This window comes from Propithecus coquereli, unplaced genomic scaffold (assembly GCF_000956105.1).
Source record: "Propithecus coquereli isolate 6110/MARCELLA unplaced genomic scaffold, Pcoq_1.0 Scaffold20, whole genome shotgun sequence".
Classification (NCBI taxonomy): domain Eukaryota; kingdom Metazoa; phylum Chordata; class Mammalia; order Primates; family Indriidae; genus Propithecus; species Propithecus coquereli.
Window position 1 is genome coordinate 9,117,983 of NW_012144967.1, and position 17,552 is coordinate 9,135,534.

The following is a 17,552-nucleotide window of genomic DNA, read 5'->3' on the forward strand; positions in this document are numbered from 1 at the left end:
TCTTGCTCAGGCTGGTCTCGAACTCCTGAGATCAAACAATCCGCCCGCCTCGGCCTCCCAGAGAGCTAGGATTACAGGCGTGAGCCACCGCGCCTGGCCTGGGATCCGATTTTAATACGAGACTTAGAGGTGCCAAACGTCCAAACTAGAGCAGGGGATGACCCCGGGAAGGTGAACGGAGAGGGGAGCCACAGTGCCTGTCTTTGTTCTGTAAGTGCTGGCGCTTCACTTCTCTCTCCAATCCCCAGAGTCACCTTTTAGCTTCTCTGTCCCTGTGTCTTTCCTCCACCATTCACTCTCTCTCCCCTTATCATTTCATCAATGATTTTGAATAATCTGTATGACACATAGTAGAGATGTTCTGCCGTGCATCCCTGTCCAAGGGGCAGTGTGTGAGCTGTCGGGCATCAGGTCGGTCCAATGAGTGGCTGCAGAGAGCCAGAGACTCTGATGGTGACGGCAGATCCCTGCAGCTGGGAGCGTGGGGCCGGGGCGGGGAGGGCCGTGTCAGGGAGCTGTCTCTCAGCAGGCGGGGAGTTGGGGAGGTCAGGGTGGTGTCTGGGGGAGGCATCTGTCAGCTTGTGGCCAGGAGGTCAGAGCCTGGCTAGGGAGTGAGGGATCACCAAGGGCACAGGTCTGGCTGGCAGCCCAGAGAGACACGGTGCTTTGATGTTGTGGATTGGGGCTCCCAAGCGATTCCTTATAACAACAGTCCAAGAATCAATGCTTGTGAATTTGCAATAAATTAGATTCGAGGTGATTTCTCTAGGAAAACATATTCACTTGTGTTCTGGTGTGCTTTTTCAAGTAGGAGACAAAGTCAGGGTTACAGAAAGCACACGAGGAGCGACGGGGACCATCTTACACACGCCACTTCCCATGTGAGAATTTTCCGTTAATAGCTGCAATAACAAACCATTGTAAAGCATTTCACTTTCACCAAAAAATGTTATGGGTTTCAACAAAATTTGAGCATGTATATAACAAATGGCAGGGGCAGTGCCAAAGAGAAAAAGTCCAAGAACTGCTGGTTTAGCATCCGGGTCTGTGTCTGAGGAGGAGGGGGAAGAGGTGGAGGGGAGCAGGGGCTTCTCCCCCTGGCAGTCGGGACCTTCCACATCTGGGCCACAGACCCGTCAGGGAGGCCAACGACCCCGGGGCTGCTGTGCCTCTCTTCCAGAACACAGACCTCCCATCCCTGAACTCTTGCCTGCTGTCAACATGCCTGGTCTTCAGGTTCCAGCCCGCTTTCCTTCAGTGTGGGCTGAAATTTTCTCTTTGCTTCTCCTTTCTACTAAGCCTCCTGGTCGAGGCCACATCTGGAGCCTGGCCGTGGCCACACCTTGCGGGAGTCCGTCTCCTGGCATCCTCTCCCAACTCCTTTCTGCCCTCTGCCTGGCCCTCTAGTCATCTTCCTAAGCTGTCACTTGCATCCTGATGCTTCCCTTGTTGGAAAAATTCAGCGGAACACGGCGTGGTGGAGACCTGGGCACTGACCCGGTTTCTTACCCGCTTTTGCCTTATTCTCATGATGCCCGGAGTGAGTTGCTCACTATTTTGCTGCTTCAGCTTCCTCCTCGGTAATATGAAGTGATGCACCTGGCAGAAAGTGAAGAACATGATCCTTCTGCTTAATGTTCTCCAAATCTGCCCCACCTATCATTTTAATACAGTATTGATTGCTATTTGTGATAGTATGTGTTCATCAGAGAAATTATTATTATTTTTTTTGAGACAGAGTCTCACTCTGTTGCCCGGACTAGAGTGCCATAGCGTCAGCCTAGCTCACAGCAACCTCAAACTCCTGGGCTCAAGCGATCCTCCTGCCTCAGCCTCCCGAGTAGCTGGGACTACAGGCCCGCATCATGACACCTGGCTAATTTTTATATTTTTAGTAGAGGTGGGGTCTCGCTCTTGCTCAGGCTGGTCTCGAACTTCTGAACTCAAGCAGTCCTCCTGCCTCGGCCTCCCAGAGTGCTAAGATCACAAATGTGAGCCAATGTACCTGGCTCATCAGAGAAATTTTGAAAATGTAGACAAGCACAAGGGAAAGAAAGGAAAGTCATTTTAGTGGGGAAGGAAACTCTACCTTTTGATTAAAGGCAGGGCAGCATCTTTGTGGGTCTCTCCTCACACCCCCTTTACCCCTTGCCATAGCCCAGCCTTTGTTCCCTTCTGCCCCTCCCCCTGTCTGTGTCTCTTGCAGGATGGGTGATACTATGCGAGGCCCAGGAATCATAAAACGGTGGTTAGGAAAACAGGCATTAGCATCAGACAGGCCTAGCTGGGACCCTTGATGACTGGGTTAACATTTCTAAGTGTCTTTTACTCATTTGTAAGTCAGAGACAATAATAGTACCTTCCTCAAAGACTTGTGAGGCTGTGGCTTATGGCCTGGCACATGGTAGTAAATAAATGTCAACTTGGAAGCGTCTCCTTCTTCATGCAGCTTCCTCTAATCTGGTCCACACTGACCTCCCAGTGACCTGGCAGGACTGTGTAGTTTGACATTCAGTTTTACCCAATCATGGGTCCTTTTTCCTGGGCAGCAGTGTGGTGGATCCCACTTCTATTTCTTTGTCTTCACCACAGCACCTAGACGAAATGCTTGCATGACAATATTTTTGGAGCAATTCAATGTTACTACTAATTAGATGATATTATAGCATTTTCCCTAGACATCACCAAAAGCTTGGTAAAATTGTTCTTCCCAGGCCACACCTCTGTGCCTGCCACTACGCAGACACTTCATCCTGTCAGACATTCTCTGACCCCCATGGAGTCCCGGGATCCGGGGTCTGACTGCTTGCACTAAGTCACCCCAAGCTCTCTCTCCCCCTGGCCAGGCGATGCCTGCATCCTTCCAACTCCTGATGAGTTTCAACATGGCTATTCCGAGGCTCAGGCATGGAGAAGCTGCCCTCAGAGGAGCCCGAGGGGAGCCAACTTTGCAGCTTTCTGTGTGTTTATTTGCTGTGGCCACATGAAGATTCAACAGTGGGAACTTGTACTTCCTGTCCTCCACTCTCTGGAGCACACCGTGGGGATACCTTTCTCCATGGGCTTTTATCTTTGGAGGAAAAACTTCAAAAACACATGGAAAAGGGAAAAGTTCTATTTAGCATCCTGCCATGGTAGAAATTATAACTAACATTTGTATACAGAATATCTGTTTGGGACCGATACAGGAAGAAAGCATTCTCCAAGCCCCTCCTGGTGCGTGAAAGGAACTGGGAAGAGGCCACAGCGAAGCAGCCTCTGAGCTCCCTCTGTAATTAACGCTGCCAGCTGCCAGCTCTCACCCAAAAGTGAGGGGTGGACAGGTGAGCGCTCAGGTGCATGAGCTGGAGTGTGAGGGGCGCTGCCTGTGCTCCACGCCTGCTTTGCATCAGATAAGCCTCCCACGGGCCACCTGTCTGAGGATCAAAATCTCACTGTGGGACTCCCCCATGTGGCGCGCATTTGGGTGTCTGGGCAGAAGTCGACCCCAGGCTTGTCAGCATAGGGGGCTGCCTCCAACTGGGATCTGGGTCTCTGCACAGTTCTGTTCCGCTCCACCCAGGAGCAGGGAGTGTGCCGTGCAAGTGGGACGGGGAAGTGTCAGCTGCCGCCAGCATTTCATTCCAGGTCATCAGACGGGCTCTATTTTCAGGGCCCATCCATCACCCCATCTTGCAAAGTGGAACCTAGAGTTCTCCAAATGCCCAGATCGCAGCTGTCACTGAGGTATTTTCAACCGTGCTCAATGTGTACCCAAAATCCAGAGAGAGAAGCTAAACAGAAACATTTGGAGTTGTTAATAAATGGAATTAGTAACATTTGAGGTGGGAGCGGGGCAATCTTTGCCCAGAATCTGAGCAGAGCAGAACCAAGGGGCACGAACGGACCATTTGGTCTCTTAGAGGCTCCTCCAGCTTTGTGGTTTCTAAGTCTAACTCAGAATGATGATGAGAAGGGGCAGGTGGAGGGGGAGAAGATTTGCTCCTGTTCATTAGAAATAATGGAAATTCAGAGTCATGTAGGTGGGAAGGATGGCCTCATTCTCTCGGGTATGCTGGGGAGGGAGGAACAGAGGAGCTGGGGGGCTGAGTAAGGGCTGGTGGGGTGGTGGGGTGTTGCCAGGGCAATGGGATGCCCTGTGGTGGGCAAATCGGAGCTCCACTCAAGACAGGGGCCACCAATAAATGTGAGCTCTAAGGCATTGCCTCTAATTCCAGCCACATGCACTGGGAAGTCTGAGGCCACTTGCCTACCTACTGTTCTGTTAGGGCTTGAGTTTTCCAGGGAACGTCTTTGGAGATGGTTCCTGGCCATTCATTAGCTCAATGCTGCAGGGAGGGCCCCCATCCACCTTTGTCCTTAACAACCTCCCCATTCTCCTAGGTGACACTTTGACCATGCTGGATATGATATTCATTTTCTTTCTTTCTTTTTTTTCTTTCCTTATCTGGATCATTGCTTTTGCCTTGCCCATGGAGACGGGTCATGCGGTGAACACACTAGTGTCACATACTTGGCGAGGGCCGTGGAGGCAGATCCCATTCCGATACTCTGCGGTCGTTGCATTAGCATTACACAGCCAAGGAGAACTAGAGAGGTGCCGTCAAGGGGAACTCACAAAAATGCCACCTCTGAGGATTCTGATATGCCCTGCTGAGTGAGACAGTGTCCCCAGCCCTGAGTTACAGTGCTGCAGTGGGTCACTGTCACCAGATGAGTTGAAGAATGCGGTTGTGAAATACTGTCATACTGTTTAGCCATCTGGGGTTAACTGGGGTCAGACCACCCGTGCATCACTCTAGGAGCCTCTAGGGCATCCTGCCACTGTACCCACACTTCAGGGTTCAAGGGCAAATGGGCAGATCTCCAGCTTCCAAGTGACTGTGAGGGTGGCCCAGCAAGGATGTCTGCCAGGACGTAGTTTTGCTCCATGAAGACTCCTAGTCTTCATGAAGGCTTGAACTCAGGATATGGGTGTCTTGAACTTACTCATTTCCTGCCTCTCAAATTATTGAACACCCCCCCCCCCCACATCTTGTGTATTTTTGCTTGGTCCCTATAATATGAGGACAGGTGTAAATTTATATACCCCTATATAATGCGCGACGGGTACAGTTAGCCCCATTTCCTGCATAGGGAAACCAAGACTCAGAGCAGAGAAGCGGCTCTCCGAAGTCACACATCCCATTGCTGGCAGGGTCTGGGGCACAAACTCCTGCCTCCTGATTTCCAGGTACATACTGTTTTTGCTAGACCCGCTCTATTAAAGAACCAAGACTCTTTATTCTGAAGTAATGAGGGATTCCAGAAATAGCCTTAGCAGTGCTTAACCAATGAGAAAGAGCAGAGGAACTGAGGCCAAAGATGGCTGAAAGAGGTGAGATGTTTCACTGTATCAATTTCCATTCACTTTGTTAATAATAATTGATGCCACATTTGTATCTTGCTATATATTAATTGAAAATACTCGAGATCTGATACAAGGTAAAAATGACACATTGAATTGTCTCTCCAACTGTGCTAACCTCAAATGAGAATCTCATTGTGACCGTGGTTTTGCAAAATTGATTAAATGGAAAGAAATGCATTCAAGTGTCAAAGGCTGTGTTAGGAATGGTTGCTAATGAGCTCAACCTCTCAGAGCTGCCTGGCTGGGTGCACAGTAGGTGCTCAATAAGTGCTGATGGATGGCTGGATTGATTGAGATTTCAGTTAGCCTTCCATCCCAGGGAGAATGGGGCTTTAATGTGCTAGCTGAAATGATGTTCTGAAAACGAATCAGCCTATAAATTGGAAGACGCATTTAGAAAAATTTCAAACATACAAAAGATAAAGAGAATAGTATAATAAACCCTAGGTACCCTTCCCTATCTTCAATACTCATCAATATTCTGCTATTTTTGTTTACCTATTCCCTTTAACACACACTCTCACACACACACCCTACCCCACCCCCACTTTTATTTGGCGGGAGTACAGTAAAGGAAATTCCAAACATTGTATCATTCACCTGTGAATACATCTGTATGTATCTCCAATAAGGATTAAAAAAAAAAACAACACATCACCACCACAACACAATTAACCATCATTCCTTAATAACATAGAGTACCTCTTCCGTGTTGAATGTTCATGATTGTCTCAAAGTGGTGTTCTTCTGGTTAGATTCTTTAAATTAGATTTCAAACATGGTCACCACATTTCATTTGGTTGATCTATCTCTTATATCTTTTTAAAGCTACTATAGTTTCTCTTCCCTTCTATACAGAGTTAGGACTGAAGGCTTAATTAGATTCAGATATTTTTAAAAAAATCTTCATAGATGAAATTGTGCACTTTCTTTAACCTACAACATTTCAACAAAATTCTATGTTTCATAAATAGCCATTTATTCCAGGTCCTAATTCCTGGACAAAACTAACAACATGAGGAACGATTCTGAGATAATGACATGAGCCACAGCCATCTACCACATATCCAAGGGCAGCCTCCTGAAATCACTGGTGCTGAGTAATGAGAGAAGACCACTGTGCACCAGCAGCAACTGCCACGAAATCTCTCATGAGGGATTTTTAGGCCAGAGAGGAGACCCCAATTCAGGAACTATTTTCTCTTGTTTTACACATAAGTCTAAGAAGCTTCATTTCATTTTGACAACCTGCAGAAAATCTGAAACAAAATTAGAAGGAATAGGACATCTGAAAACATGAAAAGAGATGGATGACAGCTACATGATCAGGCAGAAAATAGAAGAAAACTGAGAAGCAAAAGCAAGAAATAGAGAAGGCACAGGATCCAGGATAAATCCAAAAAGCTTCCTTTTCCTCTTAGTGACTATATCGTGCTTGTCTATTCACTTACATTATCTTATTTAATTATCACAGCCACCTGATGAGGTAGGCACTATTATGTTCTGTATTTTACAAATAAAGAAACATTAGGTGCTATTCCCAAAGTCATCCAGCTTGGGGAGAAATCTCAAGGAATGTTGACCTATTGCTCTACGATCAAGCACTGGGTGTGCACGGACCTGTCAGCGACATTGAGGGAAGACTAGTGGAGACCCTGCATCTCCTGGGTAAGTAGGCAAGAAACCATGTAGTCCATTTTAGAAAGATTTATACATGAAATGGGAAAAATAAAAAGCTTGTAATCGTTGTAAGTGGCTTCAAGTTTCTAGAAAATTTATATGCATTAAAGTACAGGTATAAACATTTGGAAGTTGGTACTCCAAAAAATTTTACAAACCAGAAATGCCGAGATGTTACTACAGTAGTTAAGTTAATGGATTGATTTATTATCTGGTAACCCTTCAGTGATATTGATGTTTCCTATTCCCTCTGTCAGCCTGGACTTTTCTATGGGTTCCTAGAATTTTCTGCAAGGCACTTGACTGCCACAGCCAGAAAGCTCTTCTCAAGAATCTACTTTTTGTCCTTCCTGCTCTGTCACTCACGACTGGATCAGTTAGGACTGGATTTTCCTCCCACCCGCTATGGGTGACTGACTATTGAAGAAACAGTCTGCATTTGCCTGTTCCTGCAAAAAAAAGAGAACATGGTTGGAGCTTTTAGATTGGATAAATTCTACATAATGAATGTCTTAACCCAGTGGTCCCCAACCTTTTTGGTACCAGGGACCAGTTTCACGGAAGACAATTTTTCCATGGATGGAGGAGTGGGGAGCAGACCCAGACAGTGATGCGATGGATGGGGAGAGGGGAGGCTATAAATACCGATGAAGCTTCGCTGCTCCCAGCTGCTCACCTCCTGCTGTGCAGCCCCCATCATCCTCCCTCCCCGTTTCCAAAGTTTCATGGAGGACAATTTTTCCACGGATGGGGCAGGGTGGGGCACAGGCCAGGAGTGGTACTTGTCCATGGCTCGGGGGTTGGAGACTGCAGTTTTAACCGATTCATACTGGGGGTTGGGGACTGGGGGCAGGTAAACCCTTCATCATTAAAGATGACACCTTGGTGGTCCACCCCCGCATCATGTCACTTTTCTGAAACAGCCTTCTGGAGTCTACCTGAGAATCAAGAAATAGAGAACTCAAGCCAGATGTCTCTGTCAGTCACATCCAGCACAATCTGGGGCAATTTAGTGAAGGGACAAAATAACTCACCACAATTTATCACGTCCTTAAGTAAATAATTTTTGGTGTTCATAGTGATGACTCTGAATGAGCACATGATGTTGAATGCACGTATATGAGAGGGCAGGGAAATGTTCAAGATAAAGAAACAACTCTTACAATTTAAAGAAGTTACCTTGAGCTATCTGGAAACTTAGCTATCCAGCAATAGTTCATTTTCTGAAGACTTCAACTAGCTAAAGTTTTATTCTCTTGTGATTTTGTAAAAAAAACCGCATCTTTTGTTTCACTGGCAGAGAAAATTCTGAACCCTATGGGCTAGTCTCACCTGGCATGACATTTCTTCTGTGCTTTTGACAATTTTCACTGCCTATTGATTCTTCATTTCATTCTCAGACATCAGTTAATTAGCTAATCTGGGTTTTGATTCACATATATTAAATACCATCTTTTTTGAGCACACAAAAAACCTTTTATGTGAAATAAATGGCATTATGTTCAAAAGAATGGTGTTAGATTGTCTTTTACTTTGGGAAAAAAGGAGGTAATTAGTTTGATATATATTTTTTCATTCCTGAAGGTTAATACCATTTTCACTGCTGAGGGAGAGGCGAATGGCTGTGCCCAGTCACTGCTCCTGACTTTTGTGGCTCTGACATTATATAAAGGAGTTTGGGGAAATGGAATGGAATAAAAGGGCCTCAGTTGAATATGTGGCTAAGTAGTGTTCTTAATACTTGAACAAAATCTGAAAGAGTTTGCAATTCATACACCTTTTCTGAAAGGCTACCAAGAGGGATATTTTCAATAGATTGGTGGAGTGAGGAATTAAATGTAGATTATTCTGGAAAAGAATGGAATTTAATACAACATTCGAACAGGTTAAATTTATATCAATAAAACATCAATTGGAGAATGGGACCATTTAATTACCAGCACAGAGAAGACACATAACATTTGCAGAAAGGATGAACAGTGTGGGCTGCTGTTTCAGGCTTCTGTGTTCATTTTCAAAAGCAGCCTGGGAAATTTCTGCCGTTCTTTGGAATTCGAGGTAGTGGCAAAACTGCGGTCAAATGTGATGGATTGTGCAGCCAATTTGCTTGAAGTTTGTGGTTCATTAATCCAGCACTTTGAATTTCAAAGAACTGAAGTGATGTCATTTGGAATGTACATCACAGAAAATTAATGGGGATCTTGGTCCGAAGTGAACGTGGAGACAATGTGACAGGGAAAAAGGGATTGGTGTTACCAACGGCTGCGGAGCGGGAAGGCTGGTTTCCGGTGGGAAAGCTGCCTGGCCATTCAGAGCCTGCCCGGCCCCCAGGCAGCGTCTCGGGGAGCCTTCTTTGTGGGGTGGCCCTGCTTGCTCATTCTGAGAAAACACAAAGCGTTGCTTATTCCAGCGGTTCCCAAGAATTCGGCAGCTTCTGAAGCAGTTAGAAGTTTTCATCTATTTCAATGCAGCAGACCTGCCTTGTTCCTCCTGTCTCCAATCCCTGGCCCAGCACCGCCACCCGCCTCCCCCACGGCCGGTCTGGGTCATACTCTGGGGGCTGGGCTGAGATGGGGGAGCCCTGCCCAGCAGAGTGCTGGGCTGATGTTGGACACTTCCCACGCCAACCTGGACCTGCGCTGGGAGGCTGGAGGCAGCAGAGAGATTGAATCACTGCGGAAGAGGCGAGCTGGGAAAGTGGGCTCAGAGGAGGTCCCGGGACGGAGCCAATGAAATAAGTGAATGGGAAGGGAATGGGTGTTTAGGGAGCTTCCACTCTGCCAAGCTGGTGCTAGGTGCTGTCACAGTTCATTGGATCATTATAGCAGTTGTGACATCAATAGAAATAGAGTGCCTGGCACAAAGTGGTTACTCGACGAATATTTATTTGAATTAAAACAAACAAACAAAAAATCAAACCACAACTGTTCAGCTGGGTCATAGTATTGTCCTTCCTTTTCAGATGAGGACGCAGATTCAGAGCCTTGCTCAAGACAGTAAGAGAGTTCTGTTCTTTGTACTTTGTAAACTGCATCAACAAAACAAAACAAAACAAAAACGCTCTTCAAATGTTACTGTCATCACTGCATCACTGACTAAGACCATTTCCTTGAAGCCTTTGCCTCTGGGAGTGCCTGAAACATTGTAGCAACTCAATGCAATGTTGATTGAATGACTCTGTGACCATTGAGCAAGAGGGCCTGATGGCATCTTAATGGGACTGTCATCTCGCAGCAAGAGAGATGAGGATTTATACACACATGCACGTTCCACTGTGCAGGGTGAGTCTTCTACGCTGCACAGGAGAGCTGAAGTTTGCCGTCTACTGAAAAGAGGTGACGTGTGATTTTGCAGGGTTGCTTTCCCTGTGGAAATCGCAACTTTGGCTTGGACGCCTTGAGTGCTCCATTAGGACTCAAAATATACTAGTATTTTTATTGGGTAACAATATAATCTGAAAGAGTGAAAAATTTTCTGTTTGGCAGTGCAGATGGTAGTTCTGTTTCATATTAGTAGTCAGACCTAATGTGAACAGTAGTTTTTGTTGCCTATATGTTTATTAACACGTGAGTACAATTTGAACTTGACAGCATGTTTTACTGCTTCCTCTAACACTAACTACTCTTTCACTTTAAATACATTTACTATATTACACCTATATTTCAAGATATAATAAAAGTAAATTTATAAAGAATAATTCCAAACAGCTTTATGCAATCTTTTTTCTATCCCTTACTTCCACTTAGGGTCTGATACTCCTGGAAGTAGCCAGTAAAAGTTGGTCAATAAAAGGCAGCTTTTAGGATCCAGGCGAGAAGCCTTAAAAGAGAACCTCAGGGCTCCGTGTTCATCTCTCCTGGTTCTGTCTTTCTCTAGGTGGAGAAAAGTCAGATTTTCTCTATCTATGCTGTGGTCTCCTTTCCTGACTGGAGTTGGGATCCTCACTAGCAGTGAGAGGGTAGAAATTTTGTAGGTAGAAAGTCTCTGTATGTTTCTTGCAAATGAAAAGAAGAAACAAAATTTTTATTAGGGACATCTTCCAAGATACAAAATGTAGAAGGATAGTTTTATGACTCTCTGTGTATCCTTACCCAGATCCAATGATCATCATCATTTTGCCCATCTTGTTTTATCTCTTTTCTCCCACTTATTTTTCTGGACAATTTAAAAGTAAATCCCATTTCATTTCACCAGTAAACAGTAATTATCACACCCAAAACAATTAGCAGTAGTTACCCGTATTTCATCTAATATACCACCCATAGTAAAATGTTCCTGATTGTTTTAAAGGTGTCCTTTGCAGTTGGTTTGTTTAAATTAAGATCCAATTATTCAATGTTTTTCCTAAAGCACAGATGTCTCCCTGGGGCTATCTCAGGGGTCTTTCTATGTTCTGAGAATAGAACTAAGGCAACTAAGATAAACTTGGGCTCTAAGGCATTAGGGCCCTGTCTGCTAGTTGGAACTATGGGGTGGAGGAGTAAACTAGGGAGGACTAACCTGGCTTCTTTTCTCTCTCTCTCTCTCTCTCTCTTTTTTTTTTTTAAGAATGGAGTCTTACTCTGTTACTCAGGCTGTAGTGCAATTCATAGTTCACAGCATCCTCCAACTCCTGAGCTCTATGCATCCTCCTGCCTCAGCCTCCTGAGTACTATAGTATACAGGTACTGGCCACCATGCCCAGCTAATTAAGAAATATTTTTGTAGAGACGGGGTCTTGCTATGTTGTCCAGGCTGGTCTTGAACTCTTGGCTGCAAGCAATCTTCCTCCTAAACTGCTGGGATCATAGACTGAGACACTGTACCCCGCAGGGTATCCAAATGGACCAGCCACAATTCTAAAGAGGCAGAGCAGTCTCATTTTTAATTCTAGAAGTAGTCTGTTCTAAGCCATTCCCTCTGTGGCTGCACAGGCAACAGTGAAATTCTCTGGAGCTTGGTGGGAAAGAGCAGTCATTCCAGGAGATCCACCCTAGGAAGGCAGCCAAACATCAGGTCTGGTGGGGCAGGGAGGTACTAGAACCTCAGCTAATTAGCTGTATCTGTAGGGAGAAGAGTAGCAGGCAAAGAATTAAACAGAAGGAATGGAAGTGAGATAGAGGATTCATCCAAGGTAGAGGGAAGGAAAAGTATGTGGCTGGTTCTGTAACCCTCTGAGGACACTAAGAATCAAGTATGTCTTGACACAAGAGTATTTGGCTCATAAAATAGACAAACAGCGGGATCTGGCCACTGGGTCCCAGTTCTGGAACTATAATTTAATTTAAATCCCTGCTGGGTGGGAGAATAGAAGGGTGGTAATTTATGCATACCCTGCCTATGCTGAGACTGGCCTGGAAACATGGCTGAGCCTTCAGGGGAAGGAATTCTGACCAACCAGCACAGGCAGAGGAGGGCACTCTGGTGGGGTTGACGTAGGTGCTGCTTGGCACAGAAGTAGGTATTCCAAATGCTGTGTCACTCAGCTGAAAGAATTAGACATTTTCTCCTCAAACACATCAATGGTCTTTAATTATCTGTATTACTGACAGTATAAGTAATATCTCTAAATGTAGTAATAACATAAACAAGAATTCGAATAGTATTTCATAGTTCTCAAAACATTTTTACAAACATTATTTTCATCTTCACAAACACCCTGGCCATTTAAAACTGGCCATTTAAAGTGTTTACTGAGTTCTTACTATATGTCATAATCTGTGCTGGATGCTTTTTACACCTCATATTATCCTCTCTATCTACACCTTCTTTAAGGGAGCTTGTTTCTAAAATCCCTTGCTTGTTGCATCAGAGAGGATTTGCTCAAAGTATCATAATAAATACATAATCCATTTTTTTTAGGGAATTGGCTCAGGCAATTATGGATGCTGTCTAAGTGGTCTCTACAAGGCTATCTATTAGCCTAATGCTAGAGTTCGAAGTCCCCAGGCAGGTGGTCACATGCAGGCTGGAACCCTATGTGCATAAGCTGGAACCCCTTAAGGACACCCTGAACACTCTGTGGTTCTTGTTGTCTCTGACCTCGGTGACGGCAGTATCCGGGAATAGAGGAGAGCAACTGGAAGCCCAGCTGCTGCTTCACACCGAAGAGGTGAGTCAGCAGACCAGCAACAACTACGTGCTACAGAACAGCTGCTGCTGCCTCCCATCTGCCTTCTAACTCTCTTGACAATCTTGCTGGTAGCTCTTCCTAAAAGGAAGCATACAAAGAAAAGGAATGCTGGGAATGCTGGGAAATATAATTAAGCTTAACCAAGCGGGCACATCACAAAGCCATCACGTGTTCTAAGATGTGCTAGAAGTAGGGGTGGTTTGCTGTGCATGGCAGGGATGGGGTGGGGTTTGACCTGCAGTCTGAAGGGGGATGTGGGGGCCCATCTGCAGCACTTAGAGATAAGGTAAACTAGACCTTAGTGACCACACAAAATCTTCCATTACTGCAGTAGAAGCTTCACACTGTAGGGCTTACCCCAGTAACGACTCAATACATTCAGCCAAATTTTGCATAAAATGGGTCAGTATTTTTAAAGAATTGAATAATTATCAGGAAAACATGGATTACTGGCCTGCTTAAGCAGAAGGGTCATTCATGCATTTAGCAGCTATTTGTTGGCTCTGTGGTGGTGTCACTGCTCCTCCAGCTCTTCAGGGGACTGCCCAGTATTACATGGGGGAGCAGCTGAATCCTTTGGCCTCCCAAAGAGTTGTCACACACCCCTTATCCCAGCAGGCCCATGCCTGGCAGACTGTTCTCCTCAACCAGGAAAACAGTCTTGCCTGCCGTGACACCTTCCCTCAGCTAAGTGGATACTTGGTCGCTGAAAATGTCTTCCTTAGCAAATTCAGGTTCAGGTAAAGAACATACTAATAACTTGGCCAGCCCAACTCTCATTTATTTAGAATCTCCCCAACAACTTGGAACTCCAGTTCTCTACCTTTTGGGGATCTGTCACTGTGAACTCTGCAGGGCAAGGGGAAGGAACTTAGTCTCTGCGGGTCTGAGAAGTGCATGGAGTGGGAAGAAGGCGACGTGTCTCATCTGTCTTGGCTGGGACAGGTGACTTGTAGCCACTTTTGAAATCAAGAGTAAGGAATAAAATGGCCAGTGGGTGTCCCGACAATCTCTGAGGACAGTACAGGGACATTTAGATCATCAGAGTTTATTACACAGCCCAGAAAGCGACTGTGCCTTCAGGGCAAACGGCAGCTCGGAGCACCTGGAGCAAGATTACAGGCTCTGCCAACAAGCCTTGTGTGTGTCAATCTGACAGGAGCGTGTTCCCTGGGAATCTCTTGCCATTGATAATCTTTGTGCTTTTATCTTTGCTTAACGGGGAAGAAAGCTTGTGTGTTCCGTGCAGAAGCTGGCATCATGGGCTGGGAAGTGGAGCTCGGGCGGTAAGCCCCAAAAGCAGCACCAAAGCTGTCTAGGGCTGCAAATTACCATCTTCCACTTTGCTGACAGAATATCCATTGGCCAAAGGCAGGTGATGATTTCCTAGACTTTCTGCATAAATATATCCAGATAACTCTCTCTAATGTCTCACTCTCTGTCCCTGTCACAGGGGAAGGGGAGGAGTGATCCTCAGGAGTTTGGAAATGTGGTTCAGCCCATGACAGGCTGAATCTTGTTGCCCAGGAAGAGTTAGCTCCAGGCTCAGCTGGGGCTCCCAGAAGCAAAGGTTTTATATTTAAAAAAGTCAATTTCCTCTTCTGAGAGGATTTAGTAAGTTATTCTATGTGTTATCACTGAGCTAATCAAGTTATGGCTCCTGGGCACCTAGAATTCCCATTGAAAACATTTGAGAGAATGATTTCTTTTTGAAGAGTTTGGGCTGTGGTGTTCTTCCAGTTCGCTGGAGTCCGCTCCTGTGCCGTCAAAGACAGATGCCCTGGCTTGAGGATTTTATAGCTCCTGGCCCTTTCAGATCCCTTCTTGCTTATGAGCAAGACCACCTCCACTCCAATCACAGACCTTCGAGCCATCAAGGTCAAATAAGTCAGATCTGCTCTAAAAAAGTGCACACACACATGTATGTGATAAATCGATCTTTTCTTTCCCTAATCAGCAGGAGAGGTTAGAACCTGGGTGTATGGCATGTAGTGTCTTTAAGACCTGCAGAAGCGTGCTACGAAAAGGGACCCCACGTTGCAATGTGCTCAGAGAGATGCATCTGTGTGCATTCGCTGCTCGTGCTGCGGGCCCTGGAGATTCTGATGCCAGAGGCGCTTTCAAATGTGTTTGGTGAGCCCGCCCCAGCACACGGCTTTGGCGGAAGAGCCCTTGACTGTGGATCAGGGCTGCACCCCGTCCAGCGCACTGAGCACAGTCCCCTCAGTATCTGGGGGGGCTTGGTTGCTGGACCCCTGTGGATACTGGAATCCAAGGATGCTCGAGTCCCTGATATAAAATGGTGGAGTATTTGCATCTAACCTGTGCAATTCTCCTGTATACTTTAAAACATCTTTAGGTTACTTATAATACCTAATACAATAAAATGCTGCGTAAATAGTTGTTATACTGTATTGTTTTTATTTGAATTATTTTTATTATTGTATTGTTATTTTTTATTTTTTCAGAATGCTTTCTGAGGTTGGTTGAATCCGTGGATACAGAACCCACAGATATAGAGGCCGATTGTAGGCTGTGTGCCCTTCATTCTTTCTCTGGGATCTAGATGTTGGCTGCTGTTTTCTGTCCTTTGCATTTCCCCTATTTCTGCATGTGCTACTCTCATCTCTGCCCTGACGGCTCCAAACTCTACCATTTTGCTTTGTGGCTGAGAGAGAAGAGTAGCAATTTTTTTGGAGAACCAACTTCTTTTTCCCTCCCTCCCTCGCTAAACTTCCATAAACTTCTAAATGCCAAGGTCAAGTACAAGGTCAAGTAATAACATATTTTGTCCTTTGAGGAGCTCATAATGTTCTAGGGTTGACACTCATTTATATCCAGTTTCACAGCTTGCTATATGCATCCATTCTCTACTTGTTTTGTATATTTAAACTATATCAGCAACAGGATTTCAAAGACCCCATGAGTGGAGACTAAGTCCCTTGTTTTGCAAGGTTCACAGTGCCTATCTTGGTGGTACAGGTGAGCTTCCTCATCTGTAAAATGGAGATAAAAATGCCTATTTCCTAGTGCTGTGGTGAGCTTTAAGTTACATGATATCTGTAAGTGCATGGCCCAGCGCCTGGCCCAGAGTAGGTCTCAATAAGCGGTAGCCATGATGATTATTGTGCTTAGAGCAGCTCAGTAAATACTCATTCAATTCATTTGAAATGTGTGGCTTGACAGATGGGCAGAAACAGGAGGTGAAATTCAAACCCGTTGACTTGTTAGTAGAATAGATCCAAAAATCAGATAACAGAGCAGAGATATCCTAATGCTGCTTCTGTTCTGCTATAAGTAAGAGTTCTTATGCAAAGTTGTTTTCTTAGGAGAACATGCAGAATTACGAAATCTGCTGCCTGTCAACAGCAGGCTCAGCCTGCACCAACATTTACCCAGAGGATCGTATACACTATATCACACGTGTAACTTGCGTCATCATTAGAGTGCCAACAAAGGTGGAGTTTCACATGCACAAGGTAGACATCACTTTCATGCAGACTGTGTTAGTTTGCTAGGACTGCTATAATAAAGTACCATAGACTGAGTGGCTTAAACAACAGAAATTTCTTGTCTCACAGTTCTGGAGACCAGAAATCCAAACCCAAGTGTTGTCAGGATCAGTGCCTTCAGAGACTAGTGAGGGAAGGATCTGTTCCAGGTCTGTCTCCTTGGCTTGTGATGGCCGTCTCCAATTCGTCTCCAATTCGTCTCCACGTTGACTTCTCTCCATGTGTGTGTCTGCGTTGAGGACACTGGCTGTATTGGATTAAGTTCCATCCTAATGATCTCATTTTAAGTCAATTACCTGTATAAAGATTCTATGATCAAGTAAGTTCATATTCTGAGATACTGGGGTTTAGGACGTCAGCATGTAAATTTTGGAGGTGAACAATTCAATCCATAACACAGATCAACATTAGCTATTATTCCCCGTCATCATAGCTAATCTTTAGAGAAGGCGAACAGGGGCCCAGAGAGCCTTGGGATGGCTTGGCTAATCAGTGGAGGACTGGGAATAGGCCTCCCGTTCCTGCTACACTTGCAGTCACTGGGCCCTGTGGGAATCCAGGTGTGTGAAGTAGCGGTACTTATCCCTGTCCAGGTGGTGTGCTTGGTCTCAGGTAACATTTTACGTGGACAAGTTACTCAGGTTAAAATAAGAGTATTTTCCCTCTTCTTACTTCTCATTCTTGTGGTAGTGGTGGTGGGATTCTTACATCAGCATCTGCTGCTGACTGTAACAGTTACAACCACCATGTGCATTATCATTTTCATCCTTGGGACAATCCTCTAGGGTAGGGGAAGATTTGTAACTTCTTATTAAAGCCCTTGGGCAAGACATATTTC